This window comes from Octopus bimaculoides, chromosome 15, assembly GCF_046866305.1.
Source record: "Octopus bimaculoides isolate indiv1 chromosome 15, ASM4686630v1, whole genome shotgun sequence".
NCBI lineage: Eukaryota > Metazoa > Mollusca > Cephalopoda > Octopoda > Octopodidae > Octopus > Octopus bimaculoides.
Window position 1 is genome coordinate 39,071,106 of NC_142942.1, and position 20,000 is coordinate 39,091,105.

Sequence of the window (20,000 nt, forward strand, 5' to 3'; positions counted from 1 at the left end):
TTTAACTTTTATATAGATATAAATTAAATCTAAAAGGCTTACTTCATAGGATATAGTTTCTGAAATAATCACTGAACCTGACGGTATCCATGACGTAACGATCTTGAGTCTAAAATGATATAACAACATATTTATTATAATAATGACACAATGTTTCAAACTAGTTAATGTAATATATCAATTCTTAAATAAATCATCTGAAAACTCTATTATATCAGTTAACTGCAATATTGCTTTCCAATTTTGATACAAAACTAGCACGTCTTGCGGTGGAGATAAGATAATTACATCGGAATCAGTGATTTAATGGTACTTTTATTTTATCGATTCTGAAAGAATGGAAGGCGAATTTGGACTAGGCGAAATTTGAACTCAGAAATAACATTAGGGATTTTGTCCGGCGTGCTAACGATTCTACCTGCCCGCCACAATTCTTTCAATTTCTGCACGGGGTCAGCAGTTGTTTGAGAGGAAGTTGAAGTCCAAGCATCAACAGCAATACTCCACTGGTATTCATTTATCAATCGCAAAAGGAGGAAAAGCAAAAAGTTAATAGAAGGATCAGAACATCGATTAGAACAAGGCCATAATTTCACAATAAAAACTAATTTTACATGTTCATCGGAGAACTTGATCTACCTAATTACATGCTCTGGATGCAAACGGCAATATATTGGACACACTAAAAATAGCCTACGTCAGAGGTTGGCTGTACACAAATCCCAAATTAGGATCCCAGAAAACAGGAAAATACTTCTCAGACAGCACATCGACGAATGTGCTTGCAACAAATTTCCCAAATTCACAACGTTTCCTCTATACAAATACAAAGACAATGCTAGCCAAAATGAACGCATTAACAAAGAAATATTTTTTATAAGAAAATACCGACCAAGTCTAAATTCTCTAAACTAGCAACACTGAGACTTTCATATATATTTTAATATTTTTATACGTAGATTTGCAAGTTATTCATAAGAAATAAACAAAGGGGATCGATGAACCCGATTTCTATTGAAACCATAGGGGAACAACTTCACAACGACGACTACCACCACCATTACTACTACTACTATTGTTATTATCATGACTGCTGCTAGTTAATCGAGAGCTACAACCACTCCTAGAACTCTTGACCACTATTTAATTTACTAAAACATATAGTAATAATCTACAAACACAACAAGTTGGAATTACTATGTTTTCAGTACCCAAGGAAAGGACCACGTGCGCATGCAAGAAATAACAGTAAACTATGAATGTCATTCTTAATTTTAATTTCAATTTTATTTTATTAATAGCCCTTTTCTCTTCTCACATATTTTATATTCATTTTTGATAAGGTTTTTCCAAAGAAAAAAACCCAAACTTGTAAATCAATTAAAACAACCCCAAAATATTTTTAAAAAGTAGCATTTTCATTTTTATTCATCTTCAATATCTACTTTCTCGTGTGGTACTTTTGCAAATCTTTTCAAATATATATATATATATATATATACCAGCCACGATTGTAATAATATTACTAATAGAAATAATATGTATTATACCAACGTTAACGGCAGAAAGAATCGAGGTGATGGAACTTTGAACCACCCAAATAGAGGTAGCAGCAATAATTATAACAACAATGTAAACGTAAACCCTAACCACCCGGGAACTGGCATAGATAATACTATAAGCAGTTACCCCACAAATGTAGGCATAAGACGACCTAACAAGTATAAAATCGGTTGCAATTGTGTGACACCTTCGACATGTCCCTTACGCGGAAACTGCTTAGCTAAAAACGTAATATACTCTTGCGAAATTATCACGGAAACTAACACCTCACATACCTTGGATGCTCTTCATCCCGGAAATCTAGGTTTTATAACCACGGATCTTCGTTTAGACTCAGACATAATGCTAACAACACCTCATTATCTCGCAGAATTTGGGAGCTTAAGGACGACAAGATTAATTTTAACCTTAGATGGTCAATTGGTGGATCGGCCCCAACGTATAAAGATAATAGAACTGGTTGCCAGTTATACTCCCTTGAACTTTTGAAAATTATTAAATTCCCCGATAAGAATAAGCTAGTTAATAAGAGGTCAGATTTCAAACCCTCCTGTATCCATAAAATTATGAAAACCTTTAGATATTATAACCCCTAAGTCCTCTCTTTTAGTTATATGCACTTCAACACCTCCTCTCATTAACTACTCCCACGTTAGATCCTGCCTACCACAACTCAGACACCTAATTAACAAAGCCCGTACTCTACCCCTAACCTAACTATGTACCTTAATAATTTTATTTACCATCGAATAGCTAGATTATGACCACATAATATACACACATTTTTAATAAACCGGATCCATAATCCCAAACCTATGGATATAGTTCTACTTTTCAGTCACTGACTCGAAACTCTCCAATGACACTACAATACACAATAATAACACGAAATAACACTAATCAAGGCTTTTAAAATAATTTTTACCTTTATTTTCTTTATTCTACTATTTTTATATTTTTATTTTTTATTTTTTATTTTATTTTTTGTTTTTTATATTTTATTGTTATTTTATTTTCATATATATATATATATTATTTTATTTATATATATATATATTTTATTTTCTCAATTTTTATATATTTTATATTTTCACTTTATACTTTTACATTTTTATTTTATACTCTTTAATTTCTTTATTTTAATTTTTTAATTTCTTTATTTTTTATTTTTTTATCTTTTATTTAAAAAAATTTTTTTATCTCTTATTTTTTATTTTTTATTTCTTATTTTTTGTATTATTAATAGGGGTGCTATTATTTCCTATCACTATTATACTATATTACTACGGTTGAAATGCCCCCAATACTCTGTATTTTGAATTTTAACGTCCAATATACTTTATTTCCCTTTTCTTGTTGACATTTTCTGATTATTCATTCTTTAAGGTCTTATATGTTCTAATTACCCTTTCCACTTCCTTCACCCTTCATCATCTAGATAAGTGTTTGTACCAATATAATAGATAAGTTCGTATACTTAAGTTGTAATGCGCCTAGTTTGACCACTCACCACAAGAATATCATATTTCAAGTTTACTCTAGCCTGACGCTACTTATTTACGCCCCACCACTGATATAGGCAGACACAACTCATATATATCTATCCCTTACGACCTTTAAGATCTCTGTATCTATATCTATTTATCTTCTTCTTCTACATTTAGATTTTTCCTCACCACCCTTCTCCAACCCGTCTAAATAGCTTAGATGTATCTTACTTTACTATCCAGATTTTCTCTTATTGTTTCTTAGATTACCCACCCCACCGATTTGACTCCTTTTATTTTTATCTTTGTATGAATATCGGAGTATTATTTTCTTTCTTCTTAGTATTTTATATTCCTTACTTTATTATATATTATTATTTCATTTTTGTTATATTGTTTTAACCACCAACTTATTCCCTCCTTTAACACTACGCTTCTAACTAATATAAAATAGTATTGTTTACTTAGCGCTCACTACACACTGAATTGTGGCAAGGTATGGACGGATTCCGGAGTACCGAGGAAATTATGTATAAATATATCATTTTAAGAATTCTACGAGGTATATTACAATGCAAAATACCAAACGGAACCTCACCTCTTATATCTCAACTTTCTTCCTCCTTTAACGTCTATGTGATATAACTCTTGGGAGAGAATACATTTGCGGCTAAATATAGCTTTATACTGTCAATTATACACTGATGTAACAACTATAAAGCTTGAAACACGTGTACCGCAGAATCCTTTGTGTTTTGTTTTTACTTTTGCATTTACAATTTATATATATATATATATATATATATATATATATATATATATATATATATATATATATATATATATATATAATGCGGAATAAATCGATGAACTTCCTTTTATATATAACAAACCATTTTTCTATTTTATGGCTAAAACTACATACAGAAATATTCTTCAACAATGCGAAGCCTTTCAATTATCATTGTATCTTATTAATTGTTTTTTCTTTAATTTGCTAGGAGCACAGAAGCAAAATCTCCACATTCAACAACTTCAAATAACAGATAAAGAATTCAATATAAGTTACACAGCAACAAGTAAAAATGAAATTAAAGTTGATTTATTTTTGATGGAAATAAAGATGATATTAAAATTCGTTTCATTTCCTGGAACTCCGAATCAAAAAGAAGACTGGTCATATATTTAAATAATTTAAAAATTTTGACAGCGAAGCCTGTTAGTAAAGATAATGAATTTTACACATAAATATGTCCGTATATCATCTATTATATATCATACTATTGATTTCGACATCGTATAAGTGTTGGAGCAATAAGTGTGATCTTAGATAAAAAGTAAATTATATTCACCTGACCTGGAAAGATGACATTAAATAATAGCATAATAGAAATGAAGATGTAATAAGTGAAATGTGGTTCAGTGAGTTTCAGATATTTAATATAGCATTAAATAAATTTACAAAGCATGGGAAAGAATACCTCTCTAAAATAGACGAGAGTCTTTAATGTATACGTACATTCAACTGTACAGTTAATCTATCTATCTATCTATCTCTATCTCTCTCTCTCTCTCTATCTATATGTCTGTCTGTATGTCTGTCTGTCTGTCATTCTGTATGTCTGTCTGTCTGAATCTATCTTTCTCTCTCTCTCCCCATGTGTGTGTATGTATGTATATATATATATATATATATATATATATATATATATATATATATATATATATATCCTCTGAATGAACCCTGTGCTATTTATCTGTTTCACTGGAGCATCAAATGTCACGGAGTCAAAGCAACATGAAAATAAGCAACTAGTAAAACATCATCCATTAAACTGGATCTTAATTTTTTAATGAACGAGGTTAATATTTATAAGAAACATTTTCCCTCTTAAAGGCATGAACTATTTACTATTGTCTTCCCACTTTCTTACTCCTCTCCTTTTCTTAATTCTTCACAAACTTCGCCAATTTTTTTCAGCAATTGGAGTCTGTATGAAAGTTCAGTGGAAGAGTCTCAATGTTTATGAATAGATGTTACCCTGCGATTAGTCAAGAAAGATCACCTGTTGTCACGGTTTGATATTTGTATTTTAGAGAGAATTACTTGTAAATACTGCATGGGGAATAGGAAATCTACTGCGTCGTGGACAGGAAATCGATCACGTGGTTAAGCGTGGAAGTAGGTGCGGGAGTATATACGTATATATGTGTACATTATTTCAATTACGGCCTTACAACGGTGAGATATGGAGTTCAACAAATTAGCACAAATATCACTTGGAAACTTCTGCAAATTTTTTCAATACAATTAAATACTTGGGACAAAAAAATTCGTTTTTTAGCATGAACTGTTTTAGAAATGTTAATTTATAAATTTTCTATCGGATTCAAATCCGGGCTCTGCGTGGGCCACTCAATAACCACCATATTATTGCGCTCAAAAAGAATATATATATAAACAATATATAGAATGAGTATAGAAATGAAATTTAAAAGCTCATAATGGGATACCTTAATATATAAGAAGAACTACTAAGATTTTTCCTAAGCATAAAAATTGGGCATTTAAACACTTAATGAATGTATTGCATGGTTAAAAAAAAATTACTAAAATAAGGATTCCCTTGTCAGTAAATTATATAAAATGACCTTATATATATATATACTAGCAGTATAAGTCTTGCTAGGTGAAAATCAACTAAAAAAGAAAGCCTTACAATGAAAAAACCCTTATGATGTAAATATGTTCATAATTCAAAAGACGAAATTAATAGGGGAAGTCTGAAGGCTGTTTTGTGTAACATTATTAAGTGTACGTAAATTTCATCCGTCTAATTGGCTATACAAATGCTTGTGCAAAACAACTTTTTGCGCTGCCTTGATTACACATAGCAGGGTAATTCCTTTTCGCAGGTGGTAGGACGGCAATTTCTGATAAAGCAATTGCTGGCGATCTGTTGCTACACAGTTCTGCCAGAATTCTATCAGATTGGGCAGTAGATAATGATGCACTGTTTTGCATTATGTTCAAAGTAACTTCTTGAATGTGGTGAATTGCTGCAGTCTGTTGCTGTCTTTTTAAACGGAGGTATAATCTATGTACATATTAAACAGAACAACAAAAGCTATAACAGATGGGAGGGTGGGTAGTTTTCACATTTCGGTGATTTTTCAGATTAACACCCGCACGATTACGTAACCCTAACCCTAAAACCGTAACCGTAAGACTAACCCTCATCGTAACCCTAAAACCGTAACCCTGACCCTAAAACCGTAACCCTAATACCCTAGTGAAAATCGTGCGGGTGTTAATCTGAACAATAATAATAATGACCTCTGCAGATGAAACTCCCAACCAACAACTAAGTCTTAAGTGCATATATATATGGGAAACATACACACACATACACACTAAAGAAAAAAAATGTTAGTAAGTACAGAACTTCAGCATTATATATTAAGATGGGCAACACACACACACACACTAAAAAAATGACAGGTATTTGTATGTATGTGTGTATTAATGTGTATTCTGTGTCTATATATAGTAGTAAGTAAATGCGTTTCAAGAAAGATATTTACAAAATTCAGTTTGTAAGGAATAAATGTTTGACTGTCGATCGTATTTAGAAGAGAATGACAGATATTTGTATGTATGAGTGTGTGAGTTCAAATTCCGCCGAAGTTGACTTTTCCTTTCATCCTTTCGGGGTCTAAAATATAAGTACCAGTTGAACACAGGGGTCAATATAATCGACTATTCTCCACCTGCCCGAAGCCGCCGTTGTTGGAATTTTTTTTAATAATAATAATAAATAAATAATAATAATAATAATAATGATCTCTGCCGATCAAACTCCCAACCGACAACTAAGTCTTAAGTGTATATATATATGGGCAACACACACACACTAAATAAAAAAGATGTTAGTAAGTGTTTTAAAAAAGATTGTTAAATTTTCAGATTTTCACGATTTTCACTACAGTGTTAAGCTTAGGGTTTGTTAGGGTTAGGTAGGTAATGATGCGGGTGTTAATGTCAAGATTTACGAAAAGATTTTCAAAAAAAAACTCACAGTTTGTAGGGAATAAATGTTTGTTGATCGTATTTGAGAAAGATGTCTCGCTGGTAAATGACCGTGTTAGAAATGGAAAGTAAACTTATAATTCCCACCAATTAGAATGAGGTCATTGGTAACCATAGGTACATATATATGTGTGTATTTACGTATGATTGGCAGTGTGTCTGTTTATTTGACTCTCACTCCCCTTCGTTTCTTTGTCTTTTTTCTTGGATCGTTCATGAGAGAAAGGAGCAATTGAAACGATGTGTAAGAGGAATAGAAATAGTTAATTTTAGAGGGGCAAAGTAATTTTGTATGTACTTTTAATATCTGTCATTACAGTATCGAAATGTGATTTGATACTGAAATAGTTTTCTTTTTCTCCTTCCTTTATTTTTGTATTTGTTGTTGGAGTTTTCGTAAAGGCTCATTAAGAGAAAGTAGGAGTTGAAAGGATTTGTATTAGAAAGAGGAAATTAGATTTTATTAGGGAGAAAATGTTTACTCGTGTAGTTTTACGGATTTTATTCATTATTAGGAAATATTTGGAGTGAAAAAATGACGCAGTGACCTAACTTATTGTATTTAGAATATTAATTGCGATTGTTTAATCGAAGAAATTTTGAATTGTGTAAATGTATGAATTTTAAACATACACACACAGAGAGTAGATTTGCCTTTTATAGTATAGATACATACATATATATATATATATATACATACATATAATGGATCATGATTCAAGTGAATAAGGCACTAAAATCGTAAGACACGAAATACATGAGTACACAAAAAAAAAAGAAATAGATGAACACATACGTATGAACAGAAGTACAGAATGATTTTCAGGTTATGTATAAAATTAACTCGGAATATTTACTAAGAACTCTGTGAGCCCTAGTGCTAATCAGGAAACGCACATTACAATAAATATACGGTCCATAATACATTTGGGAACCATACGAAGAGAAGGTCCAGAGTGAGATGAATAATAAATACATAACAGCAGATGGATAATGTATATACGGGGGCGGGGGGTACTGCAAAGAAACCGGAATTTTGCTATATTTTTTTATTAACTTACTTTTACATTTACAATTTTATCGCCTTCAAAGTATTTTTCATTTGAAGCAATGCATCGATCCGGGTGCGTTTTCTACTATTCGAAACAGTGCTGGAACTCTTGCAAAGTGACACCATTTAACGCCTCTGTCGTGTTTATCTTCACCTCTTACACATCAGCGAATTCCGTAGTACCTGCTTTTATTACCAGTGATTACCTTCGTAAAAAGCTCCGGATCAACTTCCAACTGTTCTTTCAGTTTACGACACCCATTCAGTTGTGGCTGTTTTTGATCATCCGTGAGGAAGCGAGGTACAAATGTTGCTGCAACTCTTTTCATTCGCAATTCCTCAAGCAAAATTTCTTGACAGCAGCTCCTGAACACACAAGTCATATCAAGTTCGTCAATTTCTCGGTGACCGTCCTCCAAGATGAGTTCATGTATTTTCATAATGTCTCCATTCGCTCGGGAGGTCGACAGTCATCCTGACAAGGTTGGTTTTCAAGTGAAAAGTGTCCATTCCTAAAGAAGGAGAACCCAGGTTCGAAATGTCCCTAACACACCTAATGAAGGCTGGAGGGCATATCAGCTGAGGCGTTGTATTAATAACAAACAAGATGAGGACAAATATTCCTCAAATGTAAATTATCTAAATAATGTACATAATTCCTCATCTCTAAATATAGAACTGTACTTTAAAATTTCAAACAAATTTATTCTAATAAGGGGCAAGACCGCCTTTGGCATTAATTGCAGCTTGAATTCTACGAGGTATGGACTTGTACAAAGTTTGAATTGTTTCTAAAGGAATTTTTGTCCATTCTTCATATTAACAGTCTGCAGTGATGATGGTGGAGGATACCGACTTCTTACTTGTTTTTCTTAAATGCACCATAAATGTTCAAAAATATTGAGATCTGGATAAAATGTGGCCAGATAAAATTTTCAACTACACTGCAATGTTTCTCGTGCCATTCAGTAACAACTTTAGCTTTGTGAATTGGACCATTATAATCCTGAAAGATTCCGCAACCATAGGATGAATGTGATCAGATAAAATGCTTAAATAGTCTTGGCTATTACTTCTGCTATGAAGGGAAACATTGGGCCGGCAATTTCAAAGGTATAGGCCTCCAAATCATCACCGACCCTCCTCCATATTTAACAGTTGGAAGAAGACAGTCTGGGTCAAATTCTTCTTTTGGCTGTCTCCAGACGTATACTCGGCCGGTGGTCGGAAGTAAGGTTAATGATGACTCGTCCGAGAAAATAACATTCTTCCACTGCTTTAGGGAGAAATTCTATAGGTTTTTACTCCACTCTAAACGCTTTGCAACGTTTGATTTTGAAAGTAGTGGTTTTCTTATTGCATCCCTCCCGTGAAATCCGGCTTTTTGCGAACAGTTTTTGTGGAAACTGGTTTATCGAGGTGGTCATTAAGCTCTGCAATAATTTTGGGAGCTGTACTTTTGTGATCCTTTCTAACAATTCGCGTAATAGTCCGACGGTCCCTATCTAAAAGTTTTGGTTTTCTTCTGGAGTTTTGCTTCGACGAAGAGGTTTTCCTCTTTATCAAAGGCTGTCATTACTTTCGAGACAGTACTTCTTGATACAGCAAACATTTAGGCTGTTTTCGTTACCCCTGCCATACGAGTACCAACAATTTTACCTCTTTCAAAGTCCAATAGATCTGTCATTTTAATGAATTTTAATGACCTTTTTCTGATGTTATCTGAAAAGTAGCAGCAATTTTAGCAAAACATATTAAGCAACACTAATAATAAATAAAAAAAACATAAAAGTAAACAAGCTTTTGACGGCTATATAGATATTTCACAATCATGATGCTAGGTGTTTCCATTATTTTGTCCAACCCCTGTTTAAACACGCGCACACACACACACACACACACACACACACACACACACACACACACACACATATATATACATATATATATTTATATACATATATATATGTGTGTGTGTGTGTATGTGTGTGTGTACGTATTCATATATATATATATATATATATATATATATATATATATATATATCATGCGTGTGCTTTTGTGATTGAATTTTTGTATATGTTATTTTTCTCTGAATAGATACACTTATCCATAATAAGTTCCATTAACCATTATTTTTTCACTTAGTTACTTACAAGAATCTATTTGAAATAGATATTACTCCATCGAATTACTTTATCCCAGTTTGTAGTTAATTTACTGTCATGTCATGTGTACTCAACTAAAATTATTGTATCGAAATTAGATCGTGATTAATAACTAATTTCTTTTAGAAATATATGGGCATATATTATGTGCACTTTATTAATCAATACACTACTGGTTTACAATATCGTCTATTGATTTATTCTTAATAGCATTCACTTTTGTCTTTTGTACATATAAATTATATAGCTGATCTCTCGTACTCTCATGGGGAATTGGTTTTTGTGAAATTGTTCGTAAATATAACAAGTTAAGAGTTACTGAAATCGCCTCTATAGTAATATAATAACATTCTTAATAAAATAATGACTTCACAAGGGAAAATTATATATCATATATAATTAAAGTACTATATCAATATTTAATATTAAGCTTTTACTTTTTTTAAATTAGTTAAGTTTACTTACATAATGCATAATAAATGAAAAGTAGTTTCCTAAAGGGGCAAGGGTGGGCATGAGAAAGGAACACAAAATATTGAATGCGTTGAGAAAAAGAGAGACAGAGGTGGGGGGGGGGAGAAAATGGAGAGAAACAAAGTGATATATGTAGAAAAACAGAGGTTATTTTAAAATGTTTATGAAGCAATATACAAAGTGTTAACAAGTGAAAATAGTCAGTGTGTCCTTATGCAGCTAAATATTGATTCATTAATCAGAACTGGCGACAGATTTTATGAATTTTTCTGAATGCTCACGAATCATATGTTTATAAGAAATTCCTTCTTCTCCATCTTTGATGAAGTTTTATATTTGCCTCAGCTTATAATATCATATAACTCTTAAACAAAAATCAAGACATTTTAATCGCTGTACATTAATCAGATATGCTAAAAGTTTAAGGCCTCATCATATTATTCAGCAATTTTAAAGTATCTGGCTCAAGAAAATGAAAACAATAAAAGAGGCAACAATGATTTTAATGATTTTCTTATTTCTCATGGTGGCAGGAAATGTTGCATAAAACGTGAGATCTTTATTTTATGACTGCGTTAAAACAAAGAGACCTATTAGTCACAAAGACGACATTATAAACATAAATGTAACCCTTACCGTCTCAGATATTATTGAATTCAATATCCTGAAAAGTGTTATTGTAAGCACACTTACCCTTAAATTAAAGTCGCATGATATCTATCTTACCTGGAATAAAACAGCAACTAATGTAAAATATCGACATACTAATTTAAAGAACATATGGTATCCAGATGTTCATATACGTAACAGTGCAGAAGATAAATTCATATTTCAAAAGAATAAACAAGTTTTTATAAAATACGATGGAACGATTAACTTACATATAGATGGAACTTACCGCATCTACTGCAGGATTGATATAGATAAATATCCTTTTGATGAGCACATTTGTTATTTATCGATTTGTTTAGGCACAGAGATGGAGAATCAAGAAACGATAGGTAATTTTTTAATACAATACAACTTATAAACGCATATCAAATCGATGCGATTTTGAATTTGAAAGGATGGACAACTCTGAAGGAAACGTTATAGCAGTTGGGGTTACAATTCATCTCAAACAAGAAGTTACCAATGCTGCTATAACAAGATTGCTACCTCCAATAACGTTAACACTGCTTATCTTATTTGTATATATACTACCAGCTGAATCAGGTGAGAAACTTTCAGTTGTAATCACAATTTTTTTCGTCAATATTGTATATCTCTCTTAAACAGCAAATATTCTTGATCATAATTCTAAGGAGGCTTATATATACTTAATGTATCTCTTGATGCTAACACTTGCCAGTGGATTTTCTTCTCTCAAATCCATAATTGTGAGTACAATTTATGTCCATCAAAATGCAACCGGAAGTACCTCATCACCAGAAATTAGAGCACAATCAACCATATCGAAAGATCACATGAAAGCAATACCGAATTAAAAAATTCTAATACCTGTCTGAAGTCTACCTTTAATTATCGAAAGCTTGATCTGATGTCTTTGTCAGTAACAGTTATATTTTTGGTTGTCTATAACATGTTTTAGACTCGTTGACTGAGGAATGAAAACTTAATACATTATATATATACATACATACACACACACACACACACACACACACACACACACACACACACACACACACACACACACACACACACAATATATATATATATATATATATGTATGTATTCATGTATGTATAATTATAAGCAAGGGTAAAAGAAAAAAGATTTATATGCCAATATGCTGAAAATAGACTTTAAATCGTCAATCACCACATACAATATACATTCACTATGAATACAGGACGTACTGAAATCGAGGGAGGCAAGCTAACAGAATCTTTTTTAAAAATCGATGTCTCTATATTGAATCAATATCGGGATTAATCCAACGGATTTTTCCATCTTCTAAGTTGTGGTTCGTGACCGATCACACGTGCGTTGAGGTTTGCTAAAGGATTTTATATTTACATATACCTGGGGTACTTATGTGTACACGTGACTCTTGCCTCTGCTTTTTTTCCATCGGTGCTTGTAATTATTTCATTTATTTCTGATCGTAATCTCTACGGAAGAGGGAAAAATCCGTTGGATTAATCCCGAAATTGATTCAATATAGAAATAACGAATTTAAAAAAACATTATTTTCGCTTGCGTTCCTTGATTTCATCACGACGTGTATTCATAGTGAATGTATATTGTATATGGTGATTAACGATTTAAAGTCTATTCTCAGCATATTGGCATAGAAATATTTTTTCTTTTGTCGTCGTTTATAATTGTTTCTAATTTGAACCTATAAAGGTATTTTAATATGTTGTTCACTTTGATCGAATGTTTCGGAAAAAAATTTGATCCTATATTAGAAGTATATATATATATATATATATATATATATATATATATACATACATAAATGTGTGTATATATATATATATATATAGAAAAGACAAAAATAAAAATGAAAATGCACATCAAGTATAAAAATTAAAAACATTTTATGTACAAGGAAGAATTTAAATACAAACGATTAGTTGAATTAGGTTGGATAATGAGTCATTATTGATGATTTTTAAGAATTAAAAAGATAAAAATACCGGTTTCGCGACAAAGCGCTGCTCATATTTCTTTGACGAAGGTCGATATCAAAACGGTGTGAAAATGGTGTCAGGTCTAATAATCTCTGTTAGAGAGTTTTAGATGCAAGGGAGGTAAGCAGTTATAGAAGTGATATAATTGAGATAGAGAAATGAGATTATACTGGAGGGTAAGGGTGTTGGGATTATTGAGGTAGTAAGTAGAGTCCTGTGTCCGGTTGTGTGTCCATATTGAGTTTTGAATGATATTTATTGATGAAGAACGCTTCTTTATTTAGTCTTTGTTGCACCGAGGTGTTCTGTGAAAATTGGTAAAAAGGAGTTAATCCAACTGATTTTTCCCTCTTCAGTAGAGATTACGATAAGAAATAAATGAAATACTTACAAGCACCCATGGAAAAAAGCACAAGCGGGAGTCATGTGCACATACAACTTCCTGATCTTCTATTTTTACCAATGTTCACAGAACACCTAGGTGCAGCAAAGACTAAATAAAGAGGCAGTCTTCATCAATAAATATCATCCACAACTCAACATGAACACACAACCGAACACAGGACACTACTTACTTCCTCAATACTCCCAACACCTTTACTCTCCAGTATTATCTCATTTCTCTACTCCAATTATATCACTTCCATAACTGCTTACCTCCCTTGCATCTAATTCTCTCTACTAGAGATTATTAGACCTGACACCGTTTTGATATCGACCAAAGAAAGATGAACAGCGTTTTGACATGAAACCGGTATTTTTATTTTGTAATTCTTTAAAAACAACAATAATGACTCATTATCCAACTTAATTGAACTAATTGTATGTATTTAAATTTTTCCTTGTACATAAAACGTTTTAATTTTTATACTTGATGTGCATTTTCATTTTTTTCTTTTCTATCTATTTACACCACGTGTAGTCAGCTTTCCTTGAATCCACTTTCTATTATATATAGCATAATAATAAATGGAGGAAAACACATATAATCAATAAGTGCGTGTGTTCGTATTTGTGAGGCACTTAATTTCTTAACAGTAGTTTATTTCAATAACCACGAATTAATTTTGTAATGAGTGTGTTTGCCTGCTACATTTGGCATTGCGTTACGTTTTATTTATTGCTGCCATAATTAATAATTTTTTCCGTGTATTTTATGAAGTATGTAAGTATTATGCATTTTTTACGGAGCTTTTTACGAAGGTAATCACTGGTGATAAAAGTAGGTGCTACGAAATTTGCAGATGTGGAAGAGGTGAAGATAAAAACTACGGAGGCGTTAAAAGGTGTCACATCGCAGCAGTGTTTCGAAGAGTAGAAAACGCGCCCAAACCGATGCATTGCTTCACATCGAAAATACTTTGAAGGTGATAAAATAGTAAGCTTAAAAGTAAGTGAATAAAATAATATTGCAAAATTCCGGTTTCTTTTTGGTAACCCCACGTATATACATTACCCGTCTGCTGTTATGTATGCATTATTCATCTCACTTATATGTATATATATATATATATATGAGTGAGATCATCTCATATATATATATATATATGTGTGTGTGTGTGTGTGTGTGTGTGTGTGTGTGTGTGTGTATATATGTATATATATATATATATATATATATATGTAAGATCATTTTACATAATTTGCTGGATATGTGAATCCTTATTTTAGTAAAGTTTTTAATCATGCAATACATTCATGTCCAAACTGGTCAAATTTTTATCGTGAACTTCTAAACACTGTACGTAAGAAAACTCTTAATAGATTTTCCTATATATTAAGGTATCCCATTATGAGGTTGGTTTTAAGATTAATTTCTGTCCTTGTGCTATATATTGCTTTAAATATTCTCAATATAATATTATAAATTTGCTAAGGTATATCCTTCAATTCTCCCGTTTTCTTCAATTTTAATTTCTACCTCTAAAGTTATTAATTATCTCCTTTAGTTTATCATTATATTCCCATTTGATTCGATAATCCAAATAATTATTGGCTGCCCCTATCATTCTTTCTTCAATTTATCACTCCGTCCCCATCAGGCATTCCCGTACTTCTAACCTAACCTTTTGTGTCGATAGATACATGTTTCCAGCACGTTGAGAGTCTAATAGATTGTCTGACAATAATTGATTTCTCACCATTAACTGGAATACAGTTGACAGCTCACAATGGAATTAATTCTAAATGTTTGAAGACTATATTCTACTTAGGTATTCTAAATATAAGTAACTAGGTCACCAGTCATTGCTATCCTGCCCTCCTCCCACTATTTCTTCTGCTACTCTCTAAATTATTGTACACATGATGTGATATTCATTATTTTCTAAATTCAATCTGCCATGAATATGACGAAAGAAACAATGTAAATATTTTGAGTTCCAATTTCGGTGTAAATATATTTAAAAATGGTTATATCTTTATGTTTAAAGTCTGTGCAGTCATCTGACGAAGAGGGTTTATTAGATGGAAGTCGCGTCAAGATATGGCGTAAAGAAAAAGAATAGAATAAAGAGATATATAAACATGAATGAAAATTTTATTTATAAAATCATGAATGAAAATTAAAAAGTGTATAACTTAAATCATAATAAATCAATTAACTATATTGTAAACATTTTATAGAAATTTAAAATCTAAGTAATTATAGAGTCTAAAGAATAAGACTAAGATACATAAATTATATAATATATATCGAAAAAGCTAAAATACTATAATTAAATTAATTGATTAAGATATTTATATTATTAATTTTATAAAAATCATATTGTCATTAGAATATTAATTCATAAAAATCACTAACATATTTTACGTACTAATAAATACACAATTAATAAATATAAATTATAACTACTACAAGTAGTAAAGTAGGAATAGTATATATACACACACACATATATATATATACACACACACACACACATATATATATACATACATACACATACAGACATATACACACATGTATATTTATATACATATATATATATATATATATATATATACTCACACACAGACATATATATATATATATATATATATGCACACAGATAGATCAACTTATATAAATAATATAATTTATGTCTACATTTCATTTTACGTTCATCGAGAGAAACATTCAAAATATTATTATTATAAAATAATATCTCCTTAAATTCATTAGTACACGACTTACAAAAATTATTTCCTATACGATAGGATTTCGCCTTACAAACTATCTTCCAATGTAAAATGTACGTAATATTTTTAGATTTAAATTCCAAATTATATTTACTAAGTCCAGCAGAATTAATCAAATTTCTATTCTTAAAGGAATGCCTGTGTTGAGCAACCCGTAATTTAATTTCCGTAGAAGTCGATCCTACGTAAAACTTATTTAAATTATAACATTAAGTTTATTCCCGTCCATTAAAGTCACTAAACTTATATACACATCCTTCAAATTAAATCTATTATGAAATTTACATTTAGTCTTATCTCTACATGTATTATTATGTATTTCCTGGGTCTCCTCATTATTATTATTAGAATAAATATTTAATTTATATTTGTAATACTTATTTAACTTAAATCTATTAAAAGAAGAGATAATGTTACCAACATTATTAATAGTAGAATAACCTACACCCAAATTATTAGAAAATATATAATATTTTTTATTATCTCTAAGGAATATATCAATTAGGTTTAAAATTTCTTTAATAATGTTAGTTTTAATTTGACTGCCGTATGGAATGATTAGCCAAAGTTTGATCTTATAGATATTTATTATTTATTTATTATTTATTATTTATATTATTACATTTAATAATATCATTAAAAGAATTAAAATTATATTATTAAATTTATTGTTATCATTAAAAGAATTAAATTTAAATCTATTATTGTGTTCATTAAAATTATGTTTATGTTTATGTAATTTATTATAATACCTATTATACTTACCATAATTACCTAAATAGAGCTTATCATAATTATAAAGGTTATGTTTATTAAATGAATCATTAATATTATGATCATTATTATTAAAATTATAATTATACTTCAGATTATTAAAAAATTGAATATCATTAGAATATCCCGCCTCACGAAGGGCTTTACTGTAATAAGGTGCATGTTTTTCGAAGATCTTTAAATTGTAGGAAAGTAATGATATGCTCTTACCTATGGTAAATGTTAACGATTTCTTAAATGAGGGTGTGATTTCTTTTCGAATGAATACATTTAATATTTTCTTTAATCTTATGGTAAGGTTGGGTATTACCTCTTGATAAGTTAAAATTAGCATCTAAATAATTTATATTATAGTTCTCATTATATATAGTAATCAAAGCACCCACAAGAGAAAGTGAGAGCCACCCGTAATTTATTATTTATTATTTATATTATTACATTTAATAATATCATTAAAAGAATTAAAATTATATTATTAAATTTATTGTTATCATTAAAAGAATTAAATTTAAATCTATTATTGTGTTCATTAAAATTATGTTTATGTTTATGTAATTTATTATAATACCTATTATACTTACCATAATTAACTAAATAGACCTTATCATAATTATATAACTGTTTGGCTCACTCTTCTCAATCAACGTCAAGACTTCTGTGGGAAGAATATTCCTCAGTTTTGTAGACAAATACTTCACGCAAATACGCGGGTACGGACGTTTGGTCAATAGGCACAGCATAAGCGTCATGAAACGTAGATAGGCTAACTTCTTTAAAACGCCGAAGGAGCGCGGTTGCGCTTGTAGGGTGTACAATGAATGTCCTATGAGAGGCCAATGGAGTCACCTATGAGACTAAAGTGATACCCAGGCCTAGAGAACATATTAATGGCAGCAACAGACTATCCAAAGACATCGACGGTACGGGCATCAGCGATAGTGACAGAAACACCAGCATTGCCAACAACCCCAGCATTGGTACTACGGCCAGAGAGGATGACCACGCCAACACCAGCAACAACAGCAAGGCTCCATGACCAATATTACCAACAACAGTGTCTACATCACCATTGCTGAATATAGCGCCACTGCAACAGCCAGTGCCGACCACCACAATGACAACAGGCGCAGCGATATCGCAGGACTCATGCGTCGCAATGATAACACCACCGACGGTAGTTCCAGCGACACTGGTGGCAACAATGACATCTCCGGGCCCGGAGCCAACCGAAGGTATGCCAGTAATGTGAGCACAACCAACACCCGAATTCGGAAAAAACATTGGGCAAGCCGGGACGGCCTTCAACCGTGGTGTCTACAACCACAAGTCCTGTTACATGATTCCCGAAAGACGATTCATCTCCATCCTGACCATCCACGTGTGGTGACTCAAAGATGAAGGGACGCCATACGATATCAATTAGAGGATATTAAAGTGTGTTTGTGAGTATGTTTGTGTGTATGAGAGGGTAAATGCGTGTATGTATGGGTATGTGTATATATATATGTATGTATGTAGACACACACACACACACACACACACACACACACACATATACATGTATATATATATATATATATATATATATATATATATATATATATGTCTATGTGAAGGCGCATGGCTTAGTGGTTAGAGCATCGAACTTACGATCGTGAGGTTATGAGTTCGAATCGCTGACCGGGCGGCGTGTTGTGTTCTTCTGTAAGACGCTTTATTTCACGTTGCTCCAGTTCGTTCAGCTATAGAAATGTGTTGCGACGTCACAGGTGCCAAGCTGTATTGGCCCCTTTGCCTTTCCCTTGGATAACACTGGTGGCGTGGAGAGGGGAGGCCCGTATGCATGGGCGACTGCTGGTCTTCCATAAACAACCTTGCCCGGACTTCTGCCTGGATGGGTAACTTTCTACGTGCAATCCCATGGTCATGTCTATGTAAAAGGAAAAGAAGAGAAATGAAATATTTGAGTTTAAACGTTGTCTATAAAAACAGACACATATATGTGTAGCTATATGTGTATACTGTAAGATTATACGTATATTTGTGCGTGTGTATGTGTTTATATGATAGTGTGCGCTTCTCCATATGTATAGGTTGGTTTATATTTGGATGTATGTGTCTAAGTCATGGTATCTATTCCCCGTTAGACACAGTAACAGTTATATATATCACTTGAACAGACACACATATCAGTATCTAAACTTAATTTTACATGCAAATACACATATACACACGCAGACACGTCTATACGCTTACATACGTAAATGCTCTCATACAGACATAGTATATAGATATATACATACATGCACACAGGCATACATACGTATATACATGCATATGTGCGTATATTCATGTATACGGATGTACACATATACATACATATATACATAGATAAACAGATGTATATCAATGTATATCATGAACTAAACTGTTACTTTCTCAGCAGCACGAAGTTCTGTCAGTCAGCAGGTCGCGGTTTCAAAGCGACGAAAATAATTTGACAGAAATGAAATTTAAACCTTGAAGTGAAACTAACGGTTTTTCTGTGTTCTTAAATGTCTTACAAACATC

General features: G+C 31.7%; 1 protein-coding gene and 1 long non-coding RNA gene across 3 annotated transcripts in view; one reads left to right on the forward strand and one right to left on the reverse strand.

The window, feature by feature from the left end:
• Positions 1-14,270, reverse strand: part of LOC128249509 (uncharacterized) — a 24,264-nt gene extending 9,994 nt beyond the window's left edge. Inside the window, exons 1-2 of one of the 2 annotated variants that reach the window (XR_008265626.2) lie at positions 13,482-14,270; positions 43-109 (exon numbers count right to left, since the gene is read on the reverse strand). This is a non-coding gene — a long non-coding RNA (uncharacterized LOC128249509). The remainder of the gene's footprint in view (positions 1-42; positions 110-13,481) is intronic. The other variant, XR_016244460.1, reaches the window with a different exon arrangement.
• LOC149132500 (uncharacterized) overlaps positions 10,597-20,000 on the forward strand; it is a 113,766-nt gene continuing 104,362 nt past the window's right edge. Inside the window, exons 1-2 of the mRNA XM_089363756.1 lie at positions 10,597-12,048; positions 14,667-14,865. The gene's annotated coding sequence lies outside the window, so the exon portion shown is untranslated. The remainder of the gene's footprint in view (positions 12,049-14,666; positions 14,866-20,000) is intronic.